Here is a 20,000-nt window from a genome sequence, read left to right on the forward strand (position 1 = left end):
GCTCCAAGGTGCGCACCATGGCCCTCCAAGGTGCGCAGCATGGCGTGCACGAAGTCGGAGCCCGGTTTGCCCCGGGTGCGCACCTCGCGTGCACCTTCGCCAGGGTGGGCACCTCGGTGCGCACACCTTCTCAATGTTTTCTTGCCTTTTCTGGAAATTGGTGAAGGCAGCGCATCAAAGGTGCGCACCTCGGTGTGCTCCGAGGTGCGAACCCGAGAGCGCTCCGAGGTGCCCACGAAGTCGAAAGTCGGGTTAATTGCATTGTTTTCCCCGGGTGCGCTCCGAGGTGCGCAACATCGGTGCGCACCAAGGAGGGCTCCGAAGTGTGCTCCAAGGTGCGCACGATTCGGAGCTCGGTTTGCCCGGGGTGCGCACACCTTGGCTGGGTTGCGCACCCTTTGTGCGCTCCAAGGTGCGCACGAAGTCGGAGCTCGGTTTGCCCCGGGTGCGCACCTTCGCCAGGGTGCGCACCTTGATGCGCACGCCTTGGCTGGGCTGCGCACCTTGGTGGGCGCCATGGTGCGCACCTTTCGTGCGCTCCAAGGTGCGCACGAAGTCGGAGCTCGGTTTGCCCCGGGTGCGCACCTTGGTGGGCGCCATGGTGCACTCCGAGGTGCCCAAGATTGGTGCGCACCAAGGAGCGCTCCGAAGTGCGCTCCAAGGTGCGCAGGTGCGCGCGAAGTCGAAAGTTGGGTTAATTGTCCGGTTTGCCTCGGGTGCGCACCTTGCGTGCACCTTCGCCAGGGTGGGCGCCTTGGTGCGCACACCTTGGCTGGGCTGCGCACCCGGGCGCGCACACCTTGGCACCCGCGTTTCCTTCATTTTAAATTTTTTTTTTTTACAATCTCTCAAGTGGGAAATTCTATAATCTCAACTTTTTTTGCCTTTTCAGGAAACTTTTGAATGGAGCGCATCATTGGTGCGCTCCGAAGTGTGCTCCAAGGTGCGCACCTCTGGTGTGCTCCAAAGCTCTCTCCAGCTGCGTGCACCTGCCCCGGCCGCGCACCCGGCCCCGCCCAGCTTCGCTCACCTGTCCCGGGCGTCTGGTGCGGAACCTTAGAGTAAGAAACATCACCGTGCACCTTGGCCAACGTGCGCGACTCGACCGAGCGCGCACTGGCCGAGGTGCACACCGATTTCACCTGGGTGCGCGCGCAGCACCTCGGGCGCACCGGGGTGCGCGCACAACGCCCGGGTTGCACCGTGGCCTGTGTGCTCGGGGCGCCTCGGGTGCGCGCTCGGTGTCGCCCCCGCGCGCGCGGTAGTGCGGGCAGCGCACCCCGGCCCGGCCCGGCCCCGACGAGAACGCAAACGGGCAAAAGGTTTATTCAAATAGCATTGCGACGCCCGGCGAAAAACTAAAAAAGGGTGCAACACCGGGACTTCCCGGGAGGTCACCCATCCCAGTACTACTCCGGCCCAAGCGCGCTTAACTGCGGAGTTCTGATGGGATCCGGTGCACTAACGCTGGTATGATCGCACCCGTTATGAGCTTGTCGCAGTGTGTACTTAGCAAACCGCGACCCACGTGCGAATCCACCCCGGCCACCCACCCCCGTCGAGGTGCACACCCTCCCTCGCGAAGTGCGCCCCGTTCGCCAAGTGTGAGCCCTGCCCGGGTGCGCGCACCTTGCTAGGGCGTCGGGTGTGCACCCGGCCCGGCCTACGTGCGTGCACCTGGACGGGGCGTCGTGTGCGTGCAGTGTCCCGTCTGCAACGCGGTGCCCACACACCACCTCGGGCGCAACGACCTGCGCTCACATGTGGGCCGAGTGCACCTTGGTGCATGTTCGGGGCGCCTCGGGTGCACGCTCGATCTTGCCCCGGTGCACCAAGGCGCTCGGTTTGCCCCGGGTGCGCACTTGGTGCAAGGTGGGCACCCAAAATAGGGATCAAGCACCAAAACACAAGTTTCGGGATGCAAAATGGGACCCAAGGACCACAAATGCGTTCCAAGACCCATGATGGGTCCACGAGAACAAAAATGTGTTCCGAGACTTAATAAACAAATATTGGGTTTTAGGAGAAGAAACATGCTCTGATGCCCAAAACGAGAATCGACCCCGAAAAGGCCACAGGCCAAAAGTGGGATGCGAGACAAAAAAAAATGGGACCCGAGGACCAAAATTGGGTTCCCAGGTCGAAGACAGGGCAACCGGACAAGAAACGACCTCTAAGGCTCGAAATGAGTCCCGACGACTAAAACTTGACAAGAAGCACCCATCAGGCACCCAACTCGACACCCATGGGATGCCGACCCACCCGGGCTTCCACCTAGCACACCTTGGCACCCACCCACCCTCGCACCCAACCTCGCACCCAACTTAGCACCTTTGAACCCACATTGGCACTCACCCTGACCCTGGCACCTTGGAACCCACATTGGCACTCACCTTGACCCTGGCACCCACCTTTGCACTCACCTTGGGACCCACCCTGGCTCCCACCTCGGCACCCACCCAGACACCCACCTTGGTTCCTTGGCACCCACCTTGGATCCTTGGCACCCACCCCGACACCCACCTTGGCACGCAACTTGGCTACTTGCCACCCACCTTGGCTCCTTGACGCCCACCCCGACAACCACCCCGTGACCTACCCTGGCTAGGGTTGGTGCACACCCACCCTGGTGCCCACCTTGGCACCCACCCCATGACCCACCTTGGCACGCACCTTAGTACCCACCCCGTTACCCACCCTAGGACCCACCCCGTGACCCACCTTGGCCAGGGTGGGTGCCTTGGTGCGCACAACTTGCCTGGGCTGCACACCAGGGCGGGCTCAAGATGGCACCCGCGTTCCGTTTTTTTCACTATCTTTCAAAACGGAAATTTTAAAATCTCGTTTTTTTTTTTTTTTTGCCTTTTCTGGAAATTAGTGAAGGCAGCGCATCAAAGGTGCGCAATGCTGGTGCGAACCCGGGAGCGCTCCGATGTGTGCTCCAAGGTGCGGCGTGCACGAAGTCCGAGCCCGGCTTGCCCCGGGTGCGCACCTCGCGTGCACCTTCGCCGGGGTGAGCACCTTGGCTGGGTTGCGCGCCCTGGTGCGCACCAAGGAGCGCTCTGAAGTGTGCTCCAAGGTGCGGCGTGCACGAAGTCGGAGCTCGGTTTGCCCCGGGTGTGCACCTCGGGTGCGCACCTCGCGTGCACCTTCGCTGCGGTGGGCACCTTGGCTGGGTTGCGCGCCTTGGTGGGCACCATGCAGTGCACGAAGTCGGAGCCCGGTTTGCCCCGGGCGCGCACCTCCGCCAGGGTGGGCACCTTGGTGCGCACAACTTGCCTGGGCTGCGCACCAGGAAGGGCTCAAGATGGCACCCGCGTTCCGTTTTTTTCACTATCTTTCAGAACGGAAATTTTAAAATATCGTTTTTTTTTGCCTTTTCTGGAAATTAGTGAAGGCAGCGCATCAAAGGTGCGCAACGCTGGTGCGAACCTGGGAGCGCTCCGATGTGTGCTCCAAGGTGCGGCGTGCACGAAGTCGGAGCCCGGTTTGCCCCGGGTGCGCCCTGGTGGGCACCATGGTGCGCACCAAGGAGCGCTCCGAAGTGTGCTCCAAGGTGCGGCCTGCACGAAGTCGGAGCCCGGTTTGCCCCGGGCGTGCACCGCGGGTGGGCACCTTGGTGCGCATGCCTTGCCTGGGCTGCGCACCAGGGCGGGCTCAAGATGGCACCCGCGTTCCGTTTTTTTCACTATCTTTCAAAACGGAAATTTTAAAATCTCATTTTTTTTTGCCTTTTCTGGAAATTAGTGAAGGCAGCGCATCAAAGGTGCGCACCTCGCTGCCCACCACGGTGCGCAACGCCGGTGGGCACCCGGGAGTGCTTCGAAGTGTGCTCCAAGGTGCTGCGTGCACGTTGTCGGAGCCCGGTTTGCCCCGGGTGCGCACCTCGCGTGCACCTTCGTCGGGGTGGGCACCTTGGCTGGGTTTGCCCCGGCTGCGCTCCGAAGCGGGGTTATTGGAGCGCCGCCTCTTTTTTTGTCGGAGCGTTTGGTGGGGTTTCTCGCATTGGCTCTTCCCAGGCCCGGTTGCCACCCTGGCGCGCACGAAGTCGGAAGTAGGGTTAATTGCCCGGGTGCGCACCTTTGCCAGGGTGGGCACCTTACCTGGGCTGTGCACCAGGGCGGGCTCAAGATGGCACCCGCGTTCCGTTTTTTTCACTATCTTTCAAAACGGAAATTTTAAAATCTCCTCTTTTTTTTGCCTTTTCTGGAAATTAGTGAAGGCAGCGCATCAAAGGTGCGCACCTCGCTGCCCACCTTGGTGTGCTCTGAGGTGCGCACCCGGGAGCGCTACGAAGTGTGCTCCAAGGTGCGGCGTGCACGTTGTCGGAGCCCGGTTTGCCCCGGGTGCGCACCTCGCCTGCACCTTGGCCGGGGTGGGCACCCTGGCTGGGTTTGCCCAGGGTGCGCTCCGAAGCGGGGTTACTGGAGCGCCCCCTCTTTTTTTGTCAGAGCGTTTGGTGGGGTTTCTCGCATTGGCTCTTCCCAGGCCCGGTTGTTGGGTGCGCTCCCACCCTGGCGCGCGCGAAGTTGGAAGTTGGGTTAATTGCCCGGGCGCGCACCTTCGCCAGGGTGGGCACCTTGGTGCGCACACCTTGGCTGGGCTGCGCACCAGGGCGGGCTCAAGATGGCACCAGCATTCCCTTTTTCTCACTATCTTTCAAAACGGAAATTTTAAAATCTCGTTTTTTTTTGCCTTTTATGGAAATTAGTGAAGGCATCGCATCAAAGGTGCGCACCTCGCTGCCCACCTTGGTGTGCTCCGAGGTGCCCACCACGGTGCGCTCCGAGGTGCCCACCACGGTGCGCAACGCCGGTGCGAACCCGGGAGCGCCCCGATGTGTGCTCCAAGGTGCGGCGTGCACGAAGCCGGACCCCGGTTTGCCCCGGGTGCGCACCTCGCGTGCACCTTGGTGCGCACACCTTGGCTGGGTTGCGCGGCCTGGTGGGCACCATGGTGCGCACCAAGGAGCGCTCCAAAGTGTGCTCCAAGGTGCGGCGTGCACGAAGTCCTAGCCCGGTTTGCCCCGGGTGCGCACCTTCGCCGCGGTGGGCACCATGGCGTGCACGAAGTCGGAGCCCGGTTTGCCCCGGGTGCGCACCTCGCGTGCACCTTCGCCGGGGTGGGCACCTCGGCTGGGTTGCGCGCCCTGGTGCGCACCAAGGAGCGCTCCGAAGTGTGCTCCAAGGTGCGGCGTGCACGAAGTCGGAGCCCGGTTTGCCCCGGGTGCGCACCTTCGCCGCGGTGGGCACCCTGGTGCGCACCATGGCGTGCACGAAGTCGGAGCCCGGTTTGCCCCGGGTGCGCACCTCGCGTGCACCTTCGGCGGGGTTGCGCGCCCTGGTGCGCACCAAGGAGCGCTCCGAAGTGTGCTCCAAGGTGCGGCGTGCACGAAGTCGGAGCCCGGTTTGCCCCGGGTGCGCACCTCGCGTGCACCTTCGGCGGGGTTGCGCGCCCTGGTGGGCACCATGGTGCGCACCAAGGAGCGCTCCGAAGTGTGCTCCAAGGTGCGGCGTGCACGAAGTCGGAGCCCGGTTTGCCCCGGGTGCGCACCTCGCGTGCACCTTCGCCGCGGTGGGCACCATGGCGTGCACGAAGTCGGAGCCCGGTTTGCCCCGGGTGCGCACCTCGCGTGCACCTTCGCCGGGGTGGGCACCTCGGCTGGGTTGCGCGCCCTGGTGCGCACCAAGGAGCGCTCCGAAGTGTGCTCCAAGGTGCGGCGTGCACGAAGTCGGAGCCCGGTTTGCCCCGGGTGCGCACCTCGCGTGCACCTTCGCCGCGGTGGGCACCATGGCGTGCACGAAGTCGGAGCCCGGTTTGCCCCGGGTGCGCACCCCGCGTGCACCTTCGCCGGGGTGGGCACCTCGGCTGGGTTGCGCGCCCTGGTGCGCACCAAGGAGCGCTCCGAAGTGTGCTCCAAGGTGCGGCGTGCACGAAGTCGGAGCCCGGTTTGCCCCGGGTGCGCACCTCGCGTGCACCTTCGCCGCGGTGGGCACCTTGGCTGGGTTGGGCACCATTGAGCGCTCCGAAGTGTGCTCCAAGGTGCGCACCATGGCCCTCCAAGGTGCGCAGCATGGCGTGCACGAAGTCGGAGCCCGGTTTGCCCCGGGTGCGCACCTCGCGTGCACCTTCGCCAGGGTGGGCACCTCGGTGCGCACACCTTCTCAATGTTTTCTTGCCTTTTCTGGAAATTGGTGAAGGCAGCGCATCAAAGGTGCGCACCTCGGTGTGCTCCGAGGTGCGAACCCGAGAGCGCTCCGAGGTGCCCACGAAGTCGAAAGTCGGGTTAATTGCATTGTTTTCCCCGGGTGCGCTCCGAGGTGCGCAACATCGGTGCGCACCAAGGAGGGCTCCGAAGTGTGCTCCAAGGTGCGCACGATTCGGAGCTCGGTTTGCCCGGGGTGCGCACACCTTGGCTGGGTTGCGCACCCTTTGTGCGCTCCAAGGTGCGCACGAAGTCGGAGCTCGGTTTGCCCCGGGTGCGCACCTTCGCCAGGGTGCGCACCTTGATGCGCACGCCTTGGCTGGGCTGCGCACCTTGGTGGGCGCCATGGTGCGCACCTTTCGTGCGCTCCAAGGTGCGCACGAAGTCGGAGCTCGGTTTGCCCCGGGTGCGCACCTTGGTGGGCGCCATGGTGCACTCCGAGGTGCCCAAGATTGGTGCGCACCAAGGAGCGCTCCGAAGTGCGCTCCAAGGTGCGCAGGTGCGCGCGAAGTCGAAAGTTGGGTTAATTGTCCGGTTTGCCTCGGGTGCGCACCTTGCGTGCACCTTCGCCAGGGTGGGCGCCTTGGTGCGCACACCTTGGCTGGGCTGCGCACCCGGGCGCGCACACCTTGGCACCCGCGTTTCCTTCATTTTAAATTTTTTTTTTTTACAATCTCTCAAGTGGGAAATTCTATAATCTCAACTTTTTTTGCCTTTTCAGGAAACTTTTGAATGGAGCGCATCATTGGTGCGCTCCGAAGTGTGCTCCAAGGTGCGCACCTCTGGTGTGCTCCAAAGCTCTCTCCAGCTGCGTGCACCTGCCCCGGCCGCGCACCCGGCCCCGCCCAGCTTCGCTCACCTGTCCCGGGCGTCTGGTGCGGAACCTTAGAGTAAGAAACATCACCGTGCACCTTGGCCAACGTGCGCGACTCGACCGAGCGCGCACTGGCCGAGGTGCACACCGATTTCACCTGGGTGCGCGCGCAGCACCTCGGGCGCACCGGGGTGCGCGCACAACGCCCGGGTTGCACCGTGGCCTGTGTGCTCGGGGCGCCTCGGGTGCGCGCTCGGTGTCGCCCCCGCGCGCGCGGTAGTGCGGGCAGCGCACCCCGGCCCGGCCCGGCCCCGACGAGAACGCAAACGGGCAAAAGGTTTATTCAAATAGCATTGCGATGCCCGGCGAAAAACTAAGAAAGGGTGCAACACCGGGACTTCCCGGGAGGTCACCCATCCCAGTACTACTCCGGCCCAAGCGCGCTTAACTGCGGAGTTCTGATGGGATCCGGTGCACTAACGCTGGTATGATCGCACCCGTTATGAGCTTGTCGCAGTGTGTACTTAGCAAACCGCGACCCACGTGCGAATCCACCCCGGCCACCCACCCCCGTCGAGGTGCACACCCTCCCTCGCGAAGTGCGCCCCGTTCGCCAAGTGTGAGCCCTGCCCGGGTGCGCGCACCTTGCTAGGGCGTCGGGTGTGCACCCGGCCCGGCCTACGTGCGTGCACCTGGACGGGGCGTCGTGTGCGTGCAGTGTCCCGTCTGCAACGCGGTGCCCACACACCACCTCGGGCGCAACGACCTGCGCTCACATGTGGGCCGAGTGCACCTTGGTGCATGTTCGGGGCGCCTCGGGTGCACGCTCGATCTTGCCCCGGTGCACCAAGGCGCTCGGTTTGCCCCGGGTGCGCACTTGGTGCAAGGTGGGCACCCAAAATAGGGATCAAGCACCAAAACACAAGTTTCGGGATGCAAAATGGGACCCAAGGACCACAAATGCGTTCCAAGACCCATGATGGGTCCACGAGAACAAAAATGTGTTCCGAGACTTAATAAACAAATATTGGGTTTTAGGAGAAGAAACATGCTCTGATGCCCAAAACGAGAATCGACCCCGAAAAGGCCACAGGCCAAAAGTGGGATGCGAGACAAAAAAAAATGGGACCCGAGGACCAAAATTGGGTTCCCAGGTCGAAGACAGGGCAACCGGACAAGAAACGACCTCTAAGGCTCGAAATGAGTCCCGACGACTAAAACTTGACAAGAAGCACCCATCAGGCACCCAACTCGACACCCATGGGATGCCGACCCACCCGGGCTTCCACCTAGCACACCTTGGCACCCACCCACCCTCGCACCCAACCTCGCACCCAACTTAGCACCTTTGAACCCACATTGGCACTCACCCTGACCCTGGCACCTTGGAACCCACATTGGCACTCACCTTGACCCTGGCACCCACCTTTGCACTCACCTTGGGACCCACCCTGGCTCCCACCTCGGCACCCACCCAGACACCCACCTTGGTTCCTTGGCACCCACCTTGGATCCTTGGCACCCACCCCGACACCCACCTTGGCACGCAACTTGGCTACTTGCCACCCACCTTGGCTCCTTGACGCCCACCCCGACAACCACCCCGTGACCTACCCTGGCTAGGGTTGGTGCACACCCACCCTGGTGCCCACCTTGGCACCCACCCCATGACCCACCTTGGCACGCACCTTAGTACCCACCCTGTTACCCACCCTAGGACCCACCCCGTGACCCACCTTGGCCAGGGTGGGTGCACCCACCCTGGTGCCCACCTTGGCACCCACCCATCCTAGCACCCAGCCTGTGACCGGGCTTGGAACCCAACCTTGCACCCGTCTTGGCCAGTGTGGGTGCGCACCCATCCTGGCACCCACGTTGTGACACACCCTTTAACCCACGCACCCTAGCAGCCACGTTGGCACCCACCTTGGAACACAACCTAGCAACTTGGCACCCACCCCGTGACCCACCTTGGCATCCACCATAGCAGTCGCCCACTTGGCACCCACCTTGGAACCCAAGTTGGCACCCACCTCGGCACCCACCTTGACACTTGTGGACCCACCTTGCCACTCACCCTAGCATCGACCCATCCTAGCACCCATTCTGGCACCTTTGCACCCTAGCACTCACCCATCCTAGCACCTAACCTGTGACCCACCTTGACACTCACCCTCGCACCCACCTTGGAACCCAACCTAGCACCCACCCACCCTGACACCAACCCTAGCACCTACCCACCCTTGCACCCACCCTGTGACCCATCTTGGCACCCACCCATCCTACCACTCAACCTATCACCCACCTTCTCACCCACCTTGGCATCCACCTTAGCACCCACCCACACTGGCACCTTGGCACCCACCTCGGGCAAGGTGGGTGCACACCCACCCTGACACCCAATTTAGAACCAACCGAGCATGTTACCCACCTTGGCACCCACATTGCAGCCCACCCTAGTACCCACCCTATGACCCACATTGGCATCCACACCCTAGCACCCAGGCACCTCGACACCCGCCTTGACACGCACCCTAGCACTAAACCTGTGACCCACCTTGGAACTCACCCTAGAACCCACCCACCCTGTGAACCACCTTGGCATCCACCTTAGCACCCACCCACCTTGGCACCCACTCTAGCACTCACCCATCCTAACACCCAACTTGTTACCCACCTTGGCACCCGCCCTCGCGTCCACCTTGAAACCCACCCTAGCACCCACCCACGCAGGAGCCCACCTTGGCACCCAACCTAACACCCACGCATCCTGGCACCCAACTTGTGACCCACCTTGGAACCCACCCTAGTACCCACCTTTGAACCCACTATATCACCAACCCACCTTGGCACCCACCCTATGACCCTCTTTGGAATCCACCCTAGCACGCACCCACCCTGGCACCCACCATGGAGCGCACCCTAGCACCCACCCACCTCGGCACGCACCTCAACACCCACCTTGGTGTGCGCACTGCGCCAACCTCTCAAAGACCCTATGTGGTGCGCTCCAAAGTGTACACCTTTGGTGCGCTCCAAGGTGCGCACCTTTGGTGCACACCGAGGTGCACACCAAAGTGTGCACCGAGGTGAGCACCAAAGTGCACTCCAAGGTGCACACCAAGGCGTGCACCTTTGGTGCGGTCAATGCAAACGAATTCGGAAGTTGGGGTCGATGTCCTAATCGCTGCTGCAGACTACACGTATGAGAATCGGACAAATAGCTTTATATAGGGGAGGTGTTGCGTTTGATGGGTCGACTCCCCTGGTTGTGTGCACTGCACCAACTTCAAAGACCCTGTCTTGTTTAAGAAGTCAAAAGTTGGGGTGGATGTCCTAATCATTGCTGCAGTCTACGCATGTATGAGAATCAGACAAATAGCTTATATAGGGGAGGTGTTGCATTCGGTGGGTTGACTCCCCTGGTTGTGCGCACTGCGCCAACCTCAAAGACCCCGCATAGCAGAAGAAGTCGGAAGTCGGATTTTGGTGAGCACCAAGGCGTGCACCTTTGGTGCGGTCAACGCAGACGAATTCAGAAGTTGGGGTGGATGTCCTAATCGTTGTTGCAGGCTACACATGTATGAGAATCAGACAAATAGCTTATATAGGGGAGGTGTTGGGTTTGATGGGTCAACTCCCTTGGTTGTGCGCATTACGCCAACCTCAAAGACCTTGTTTTCGTTAAGAAGTCAAAAGTTGGGGTCAATGTCCTAATGGCTCCTGTAGGCTACACATGTATGAGAATCGGACAAATAGCTTATATAGGGGAGGTGTTGGGTTTGATGGGTCGACTCCCCTGGTTGTGCGCATTACGTCAACCTCAAAGACCTTGTTTTCGTTAAGAAGTCAAAAGTTGGGGTCGATGTCCTAATTGCTCCTGTAGACTACACATGTATGAGAATCAGACAAATAGCTTATATAGGGGAGGTGTTGGGTTTGATGGGTTGACTCCCCTAGTTGTTCGCATTACACCAACCTCAAAGACCTTGTTTTCGTTTAGAAGCCGAAAGTTGGGGTCGATGTCCTAATTGCTCCTGCAGGCTACGCATGTATGAGAATCAGACAAATAGCTTATATAGGGGAGGTGTTGGGTTTGATGGGTCGACTCCCCTGGTTGTGCGCATTGCGCCAACCTCAAAGACCCTGCATTGCGGATGAAGTCGAAAGTCAGAGTTTGGTGTGCTACAAGGTGTGGTCGAAGGTGCTCACCTAGGTGTGCACCTTTGGAGCGCAGGAAAAGTGCCCTCCAAAAGTGCGCACCTTTGGAGTGCACAAAAGTGCCCTCCAAAAGTGCGCACCTTTGGAGCGCACAAAAGTGCCCTCCAAAAAGTGCCCTCCAAAAGTGCGCACCTTTGGAGCGCACAAAAGTGCCCTCCAAAAAGTGCCCTCCAAAAGTGCGCACCTTTGGAGTGCAGAAAAGTGCCCTCCAAAAAGTGCCCTCCAAAAGTGTGCACCTTTGGAGTGCACAAAAGTGCCCTCCAAAAGTGCGCACCTTTGGAGCGCAGAAAAGTGCCCTCCAAAAAGTGCCCTCCAAAAGTGCGCACCTTTGGAGCGCAGAAAAGTGCCCTCCAAAAAGTGCCCTCCAAAAGTGCGCACCTTTGGAGCGCAGAAAAGTGCCCTCCAAAAAGTGCCCTCCAAAAGTGCGCACCTTTGGAGCGCAGAAAAGTGCCCTCCAAAAAGTGCCCTCCAAAAGTGCGCACCTTTGGAGCGCACAAAAGTGCCCTCCAAAAAGTGCCCTCCAAAAGTGCGCACCTTTGGAGCGCACAAAAGTGCCCTCCAAAAGTGCGCACCTTTGGAGCGCACAAAAGTGCCCTCCAAAAGTGCGCACTTTTGGTGCGCACCAAGGCGCTGGTTCGGTCGTTGCAGGCGAGTTCGGAAGTTGGGGTCGATGTCCTGAGCGGAGGTGCAAACTACACAGGTGTCGGAATCGGACAAATAGCTTATATAGGGGAGGTGTATGCTTCGATGGGTCGACTCCCCAGGTTGAGCGCACCGCGCCAACCTCAAAGACCCTACGGTATGGATGAAGTCGGAAGTTGGGTCCGATGACCGATTCGATTAGTAGGTATGCTCATGAGGTCGGAATTTGGGTCCGATGACCTGCCATGTGCAGGAAGGCGAATGTTGGCACTGTGCGTTGCAAGGTGCACACCAAGGTGCTGGTGCGGTCTTTTTAGTCGAGTTCGGAAGTTGGGGTCGATGTCCTGATCGGAGGTGCAAGCTACACAGGTGTGGGAATCGGACAAATAGCTTATATAGGGGAGGTGTATGCTTCGTTGGGTCGACTCCCCGGGTTGAGCGCACCGCGCCAACCTCAAAGACCCTACGGTATGGATGAAGTCGGAAGTTGGGTCCGATGACCGATTCGATATGTAGGCATACTCGCGAGGTCGGAATTTGGGTCCGATGACCTGCCATGTGCAGGAAGGCGAATGTTGGCACTGTGCGTTGCAAGGTGCGCACCAAGGCGCTGGTTCGGTCGTTGCAGGCGAGTTCGGAAGTTGGGGTCGATGTCCTGATCGGAGGTGCAAACTACACAGGTGTGGGAATCGGACAAATAGCTTATATAGGGGAGGTGTATGCTTCGTTGGGTCGACTCCCCGGGTTGAGCGCACCGCGCCAACCTCAAAGACCCTACGGTATGGATGAAGTCGGAAGTTGTGTCCGATGACCGATTCGATATGTAGGCATACTCGCGAGGTCGGAATTTGGGTCCGATGACCTGCCATGTGCAGGAAGGCGAATGTTGGGACTGTGCGTCGCAAGGTGCGCACCAAGGCGCTGGTGCCGTCGTTGCAGTCGAGTTCGGAAGTTGGGGTCGATGTCCTGGTCAGAGGTGCAAACTACACAGGTGTGGGAATCGGACAAATAGCTTATATAGGGGAGGTGTATGCTTCGATGGGTCGACTCCCCGGGTTGAGCGCACCGCGCCAACCTCAAAGACCCTACAGTATGGATGAAGTCGGAAGTTGGGTCCGATGACCGATTCGATACGTAGGCATATTGGCGAGGTCTGAATTTGTGTCCGATGACCTGCCATGCGCAGGAAGGCGGAATTTGGGTCCGATGACCGAGTTGATGGCGTGCCATGCGCAGAAAGGCGGAATTTGGGTCCGATGACCGAGTTGATGTTGATGGCCCGCCATGCACAGGAAGGCGGAATTTGGGTCCGATGACCGATTTGAAGGCGTGCCATGCGCAGAAAGGCGGAGTTTGGGTCCGATGACCGAGTTGATATTGATGGCCCGCCATGCGCAGGAAGGCGGAATTTGGGTCCGATGACCTGACATACGCATGGAGTCCGACTCGGGGGCCGATGTTCGATTCGATGACTTGCATTGTGGGTAAAGTCGGAAGTTGTGGTCTTTGACCCGATTCGATGACCAGACTTCGGCTGCTTGAGAATCGGACAAATAACTTATATAGGGGAGGTAGTGTTCTCGAGCATCCTCCCCCCGTGCCCGTTTATGTCGATTGATGCTGGTGCTCGACTGGTTGGAGCGCTCGGATGCAAAAATCTTGCACCAGGATTTATCGATTGTGATGGACACGGCAAGTCTCCTGATTGCTATGCAGGAGCTCATCGTGAATCTCTATGCGGCCTTGGTATGGACTCGACCTGCGGAATGGTTCGGCAATGGTAGTCGCTCCAACACGTCCTTGCAATGGCCACAGAGGTGATTCGACTAGAGCTCCAGTCTAGCTTTTGGGTTGCTTGGCGGACTGGTATAGCCGCGATCGAGTTCCGGCCATGAACGTTTTAGATAGCTCTTGGGCTTTCTGGGACGGAAGTCGGAAGTTTGGGCTGTTGTCCGATTTGATGACCATTCTTCGGATGTGTGAGAATCGGACAAATAACTTATATAGGGGACTGTGTTGTCTCACGCAGCCCCCTCCGTGCCCCTCTATCTCGACCGATGTTGGTGCTTGAAAGGGTTGGGATCGCTCGGATTTATAAACGTGCACCACCATTTGTCGAGTGTGAGGGACGCGGCAGGTCTCCTAAATGCTATACGGGCGCTCTCTGAGAATCTCTATCCGGCCTCGACACAGACTAGTCTTGCTGAATGGTTTGGCACTGGTAGTCGATCCAACACGTCGTTGTTGTGGCCGCCTAGGCGATTCGATTCGAGCCCCCGTCTAGCTTTTGGGTTGCTTGGCGGATTTTGCCCTATCCGCAAGTGAGCTCGGTCCCTAAACGTTCGAGAAACCCGATTGCTATGCGCCGACTCTCTTTCTTGCGAGCCTCCATCTAGCTTTTGGGTCTCTACGGAACGGAAGTCGGAATCTGGGACCGTTGTTTGATTCGACGAGGCAGACTACGGTTGTGCGAGAATCGGACAAATAACTTATATAGGGGAGGTGTTGACTGGAGCATTCTCCCCCGTGCCCCTCTAACTCGACCAATGCTGGCGCTCGAACGGTGGTAGCGCTCGGATTTTCGTTGAGCGCCAGCATTGGTCGATTTAGAGGGGCATGCGAGATTCCCGAATGCTATGCGAGGGCTCTAACGGAAATGTCTATTGGTTTCGGTATGGATGCAATTGCGAGTGGTTCGGCAAAGGTAGTCGTTCCGATGCGTCCATGTCGTGGCCAAATCGATAATTCGATTTGAGCCCTCGTATAGCATTTGGGTCTCTCGATGTGATTCCGCATTCCAGTCCCTTTGGGCACTGCTTGAGCCGCATCCCAGGGGGTTCCCTTCCCAATAATCTGCCTCGCAACCCGATTGCTATGCGGTGAGGCTCCTCGGCCGCCTCGGAACTATCTGTGTATCAGACGCATCGCGGGATAAGGGGTTGGCAACGGTAGTCGCCCCAAGCGCGTCCGATGCTTGGACCATTCCGAGGCGGCCCTGAAGCCTCTTCCGTCTAGCCGTTGGGTCCTTCTCGCCGCATCCCTTGCCTCGCACCCCGATTGCTATGCGGTGAGGCTCCTCGGCCGCCTTGGAACTATCTGTGTATCAGACGCATCGCGGGATAAGGGGTTGTCACTGGTAGTCGCCCCAAGCGCGTCCGATGCTTGGACCATTCCGAGGCGGCCCTGAAGCCTCTTCCGTCTAGCCGTTGGGTCCTTCTCGCCGCATCCCTCGACTCGCACCCCGATTGCTATGCGGTGAGGCTCCTCGGCCGCCTTGGAACTATCTGTGTATCGGACGCGTCGCGGGATAAGGGGTTGTCACTGGTAGTCGCCCCAAGCGCGTCCGATGCTTGGACCATTCCGAGGCGGCCCTGAAGCCTCTTCCGTCTAGCCGTTGGGTCCTTCTCGCCGCATCCCTCGCCTCGCACCCCGATTGCTATGCGGTGAGGCTCCTCGGCCGCCTTGGAACTATCTGTGTATCGGACGCGTCGCGGGATAAGGGGTTGTCACTGGTAGTCGCCCCAAGCGCGTGCGATGCATGGACCATTCCCAGGCGGCCCTGAAGCCTCTTCCGTCTAGCCGTTGGGTCCTTCTCGCCGCATCCCTCGCCTCGCACCCCGATTGCTATGCGGTGAGGCTCCTCGGCCGCCTTGGAACTATCTGTGTATCGGACGCGTCGCGGGATAAGGGGTTGTCACTGGTAGTCGCCCCAAGTGCGTCCGATGCTTGGACCATTCCGAGGCGGCCCTGAAGCCTCTTCCGTCTAGCCGTTGGGTCCTTCTCGCCGCATCCCTCGCCTCGCACCCCGATTGCTATGCGGTGAGGCTCCTCGGCCGCCTTGGAACTATCTGTGTATCGGACGCGTCGCGGGATAAGGGGTTGTCACTGGTAGTCGCCCCAAGCGCGTCCGATGCTTGGACCATTCCGAGGCGGCCCTGAAGCCTCTTCCGTCTAGCCGTTGGGTCCTTCTCGCCGCATCCCTCGCCTCGCACCCCGATTGCTATGCGGTGAGGCTCCTCGGCCGCCTTGGAACTATCTGTGTATCGGACGCGTCGCGGGATAAGGGGTTGTCACTGGTAGTCGCCCCAAGCGCGTCCGATGCTTGGACCATTCCGAGGCGGCCCTGAAGCCTCTTCCGTCTAGCCGTTGGGTCCTTCTCGCCGCATCCCTCGCCTCGCACCCCGATTGCTATGCGGTGAGGCTCCTCGGCCGCCTTGGAACTATCTGTGTATCGGACGCATCGCGGGATAAGGGGTTGTCACTGGTAGTCGCCCCAAGCGCGTCCGATGCTTGGACCATTCCGAGGCGGCCCTGAAGCCTCTTCCGTCTAGCCGTTGGGTCCTTCTCGCCGCATCCCTCGCCTCGCACCCCGATTGCTATGCGGTGAGGCTCCTCGGCCGCCTTGGAACTATCTGTGTATCGGACGCGTCGCGGGATAAGGGGTTGTCACTGGTAGTCGCCCCAAGCGCGTCCGATGCTTGGACCATTCCGAGGCGGCCCTGAAGCCTCTTCCGTCTAGCCGTTGGGTCCTTCTCGCCGCATCCCTCGCCTCGCACCCCGATTGCTATGCGGTGAGGCTCCTCGGCCGCCTTGGAACTATCTGTGTATCGGACGCGTCGCGGGATAAGGGGTTGTCACTGGTAGTCGCCCCAAGCGCGTCCGATGCTTGGACCATTCCGAGGCGGACCTGAAGCCTCTTCCGTCTAGCCGTTGGGTCCTTCTCGCCGCATCCCTCGCCTCGCACCCCGATTGCTATGCGGTGAGGCTCCTCGGCCGCCTTGGAACTATCTGTGTATCGGACGCGTCGCGGGATAAGGGGTTGTCACTGGTAGTCGCCCCAAGCGCGTCCGATGCTTGGACCATTCCGAGGCGGCCCTGAAGCCTCTTCCGTCTAGCCGTTGGGTCCTTCTTGCCGCATCCCTCGCCTCGCACCCCGATTGCTATGCGGTGAGGCTCCTCGGCCGCCTTGGAACTATCTGTGTATCGGACGCGTCGCGGGATAAGGGGTTGTCACTGGTAGTCGCCCCAAGCGCGTCCGATGCTTGGACCATTCCGAGGCGGCCCTGAAGCCTCTTCCGTCTAGCCGTTGGGTCCTTCTCGCCGCATCCCTCGCCTCGCACCCCGATTGCTATGCGGTGAGGCTCCTCGGCCGCCTTGGAACTATCTGTGTATCGGACGCATCGCGGGATAAGGGGTTGTCACTGGTAGTCGCCCCAAGCGCGTCCGATGCTTGGACCATTCCGAGGCGGCCCTGAAGCCTCTTCCGTCTAGCCGTTGGGTCCTTCTCGCCGCATCCCTCGCCTCGCACCCCGATTGCTATGCGGTGAGGCTCCTCGGCCGCCTTGGAACTATCTGTGTATCGGACGCGTCGCGGGATAAGGGGTTGTCACTGGTAGTCGCCCCAAGCGCGTCCGATGCTTGGACCATTCCGAGGCGGACCTGAAGCCTCTTCCGTCTAGCCGTTGGGTCCTTCTCGCCGCATCCCTCGCCTCGCACCCCGATTGCTATGCGGTGAGGCTCCTCGGCCGCCTTGGAACTATCTGTGTATCGGACGCGTCGCGGGATAAGGGGTTGTCACTGGTAGTCGCCCCAAGCGCGTCCGATGCTTGGACCATTCCGAGGCGGCCCTGAAGCCTCTTCCGTCTAGCCGTTGGGTCCTTCTCGCCGCATCCCTCGCCTCGCACCCCGATTGCTATGCGGTGAGGCTCCTCGGCCGCCTTGGAACTATCTGTGTATCGGACGCGTCGCGGGATAAGGGGTTGTCACTGGTAGTCGCCCCAAGCGCGTCCGATGCTTGGACCATTCCGAGGCGGACCTGAAGCCTCTTCCCTCTAGCCGTTGGGGCTTTCTCGCCGCATCCCTCGCCTCGCACCCCGATTGCTATTCGGTGAGGCTCCTCGGCCGCCTTGGAACTATCTGTGTATCGGACGCATCGCGGGATAAGGGGTTGGCAGTGGTAGTCGCCCCAAGCGCGTCCGATGCTTGGACCATTCCGAGGCGGCCCTGCAGCCTCTTCCGTCTAGCCGTTGGGGCCATCTCGCTGCATCCCCCACCTCGCACCACGATTGCTATGCGGTGAGGCTCCTTGGCCGCCTCGGAACTATCTGTGTATCGGACGCATCGCGGGATAAGGGGTTGTCACTGGTAGTCGCCCCAAGCGCGTCCGATGCTTGGACTATTCCGAGGCGGCCCTGCAGCCTCTTCCGTCTAGCCGTTGGGGCCATCTCGCCGCATCCCCCAGCTCCTCGGCCGCCTCGGAACTATCTGTGTATCGGACGCATCGCGGGATAAGGGGTTGGCAGTGGTAGTCGCCCCAAGCGCGTTCGATGCTTGGACTATTCCGAGGCGGCCCCGCAGCCTCTTCCGTCTACCCTTTGGGGCCATCTCGCCGCATCCCTCGCCTCGCACCCCGATTGCTATGCGGTGAGGCTCCTCGGCCGCCTGGGAACTATCTTCGTATCGGATGCATCGCGGGATAAGGGGTTGTCACTGGTAGTCGCCCCAAGCGCGTCCGATGCTTGGACTATTCCGAGGCGGCCCTGTGGCCTCTTCCGTCTAGCCGTTGGGGCCATCTCGCCGCATCCCTCACCTCGCACCCCCATTGCTATGCGGTGAGGCTCCTCGGCCGCCTTGGAACTGTCTTCGTATCGGAAGCATCGCGGGATAAGGGGTTGTCACTGGTAGTCGCCCCAAGCGCGTCCGATGCTTGGACTATTCCGAGGCGGCCCTGCAGCCTCTTCCGTCTAGCCGTTGGGGCCATCTCGCCGCATCCCCCACCTCGCACCCGGATTGCTATGCGGTGAGGCTCCTCGGCCGCCTTGGAACTATCTTCGTATCGGACGCATCGCGGGATAAGGGGTTGTCACTGGTAGTCGCCCCAAGCGCGTCCGATGCTTGGACTATTCCGACGCGGCCCTGTGGCCTCTTCCGTCTAGCCGTTGGGGCCATCTCGCCGCATCCCCCACCTCGCACCCCGATTGCTATGCGGTGAGGCTCCTCGGCCGCCTTGGAACCATCTTCGTATCGGACGCATCGCGGGATGAGGGGTTGTCACTGGTAGTCGCCCCAAGCGCGTCCGATGCTTGGACCATTCCGAGGCGGCCCTGAAGCCTCTTCCGTCTAGCCGTTGGGGCCTTCCCGCCCCATCCCTCGCCTCGCACCCCCGATTGCTATGCGGTGAGGCTCCTCGGCCGCCTTGGAACCATCTGTGTATCGGACGCATCGCGGGATAAGGGGTTGGCACTGGTAGTCGCCCCAAGCGCGTCCGATGCTTGGAGCATTCCGAGGTGGCCCTGAAGCCTCTTCCGTCTAGCCGTTGGGGCCTTCCCGCCCCATCCCTCGCCTCGCACCCCGATTGATATGCGGTGAGGCTCCTCGGCCGCCTTGGAACTATCTGTGTATCGGACGCATCGCGGGATAAGGGGTTGGCACTGGTAGTCGTCCCAATCGCGTCCGATGCTTGGACCATTCCGAGGCGGCCCTGCAGCCTCTTCCGTTTAGCCGTCGGGGCCTTCCCGCCGCATCCCTCGCCTCGCATCCCGATTCCTATGCGGTGAGTCTTCTCGGCCGCCGCGGAACTATACCTGTTATTGCTACTGCATCCTTCGGCTGGTAACCTCCTCTGCCGCCTTGGAACGTTCTCTTTGTCGGACGCGTCGCGGGATAAGGGGTTGGCACTGGTAGTCGCCCCAAGCGCGCCCGATGCATAGACCGCTCCGAGTTGACCTTGCTTTCAGCCTCTCACATGCATAGACCTCTCTGAGTCGACCCTGCAGCCTCTCACGTTTAGCCTTTGGAATCTCGCCTCACAACATGATTGCTATCCTTGATGCATCCCTTGCCTCGAGCCCTGATTGCTTTCTTGGCTGCATCCCTCCTCTCCTCACAGCCCGGTTGTCATCACTGCTTCATCCGTCGCTTCATGCATTCTGGCTGCTGGGCCCTTCCCACCGCACACCTCGATTGCTATCTCTTCTGCATCACACACCCCGATTGCTATCTCTGCTACATCCCTCGGCTCTCACTTCTGCATCCTTCGCCTCCCACCTCGATTGCTATCAATGCTGCATCCGTAACCTCACACCCCGATTGCTATGCGGGGAGGCTCCTTGGCCGCCT

At 60.5% G+C, this 20,000-nt stretch overlaps 2 non-coding genes across 2 annotated transcripts; both read right to left on the minus strand.

Moving 5' to 3' along the window:
- Positions 1–1,365: 1,365 nt before the first annotated feature.
- On the minus strand, positions 1,366–1,484 carry LOC131863483 (5S ribosomal RNA). The gene has a single exon (XR_009362384.1). It is a non-coding gene; the product is annotated as a 5S ribosomal RNA (ribosomal RNA).
- Positions 1,485–7,399: 5,915 nt separating this feature from the next.
- Positions 7,400–7,518, minus strand: LOC131863484 (5S ribosomal RNA). The gene has a single exon (XR_009362385.1). It is a non-coding gene; the product is annotated as a 5S ribosomal RNA (ribosomal RNA).
- Positions 7,519–20,000: the final 12,482 nt, after the last annotated feature.

Source organism: Cryptomeria japonica, unplaced genomic scaffold (assembly GCF_030272615.1).
Source record: "Cryptomeria japonica unplaced genomic scaffold, Sugi_1.0 HiC_scaffold_64, whole genome shotgun sequence".
Lineage (NCBI taxonomy): Eukaryota > Viridiplantae > Streptophyta > Pinopsida > Cupressales > Cupressaceae > Cryptomeria > Cryptomeria japonica.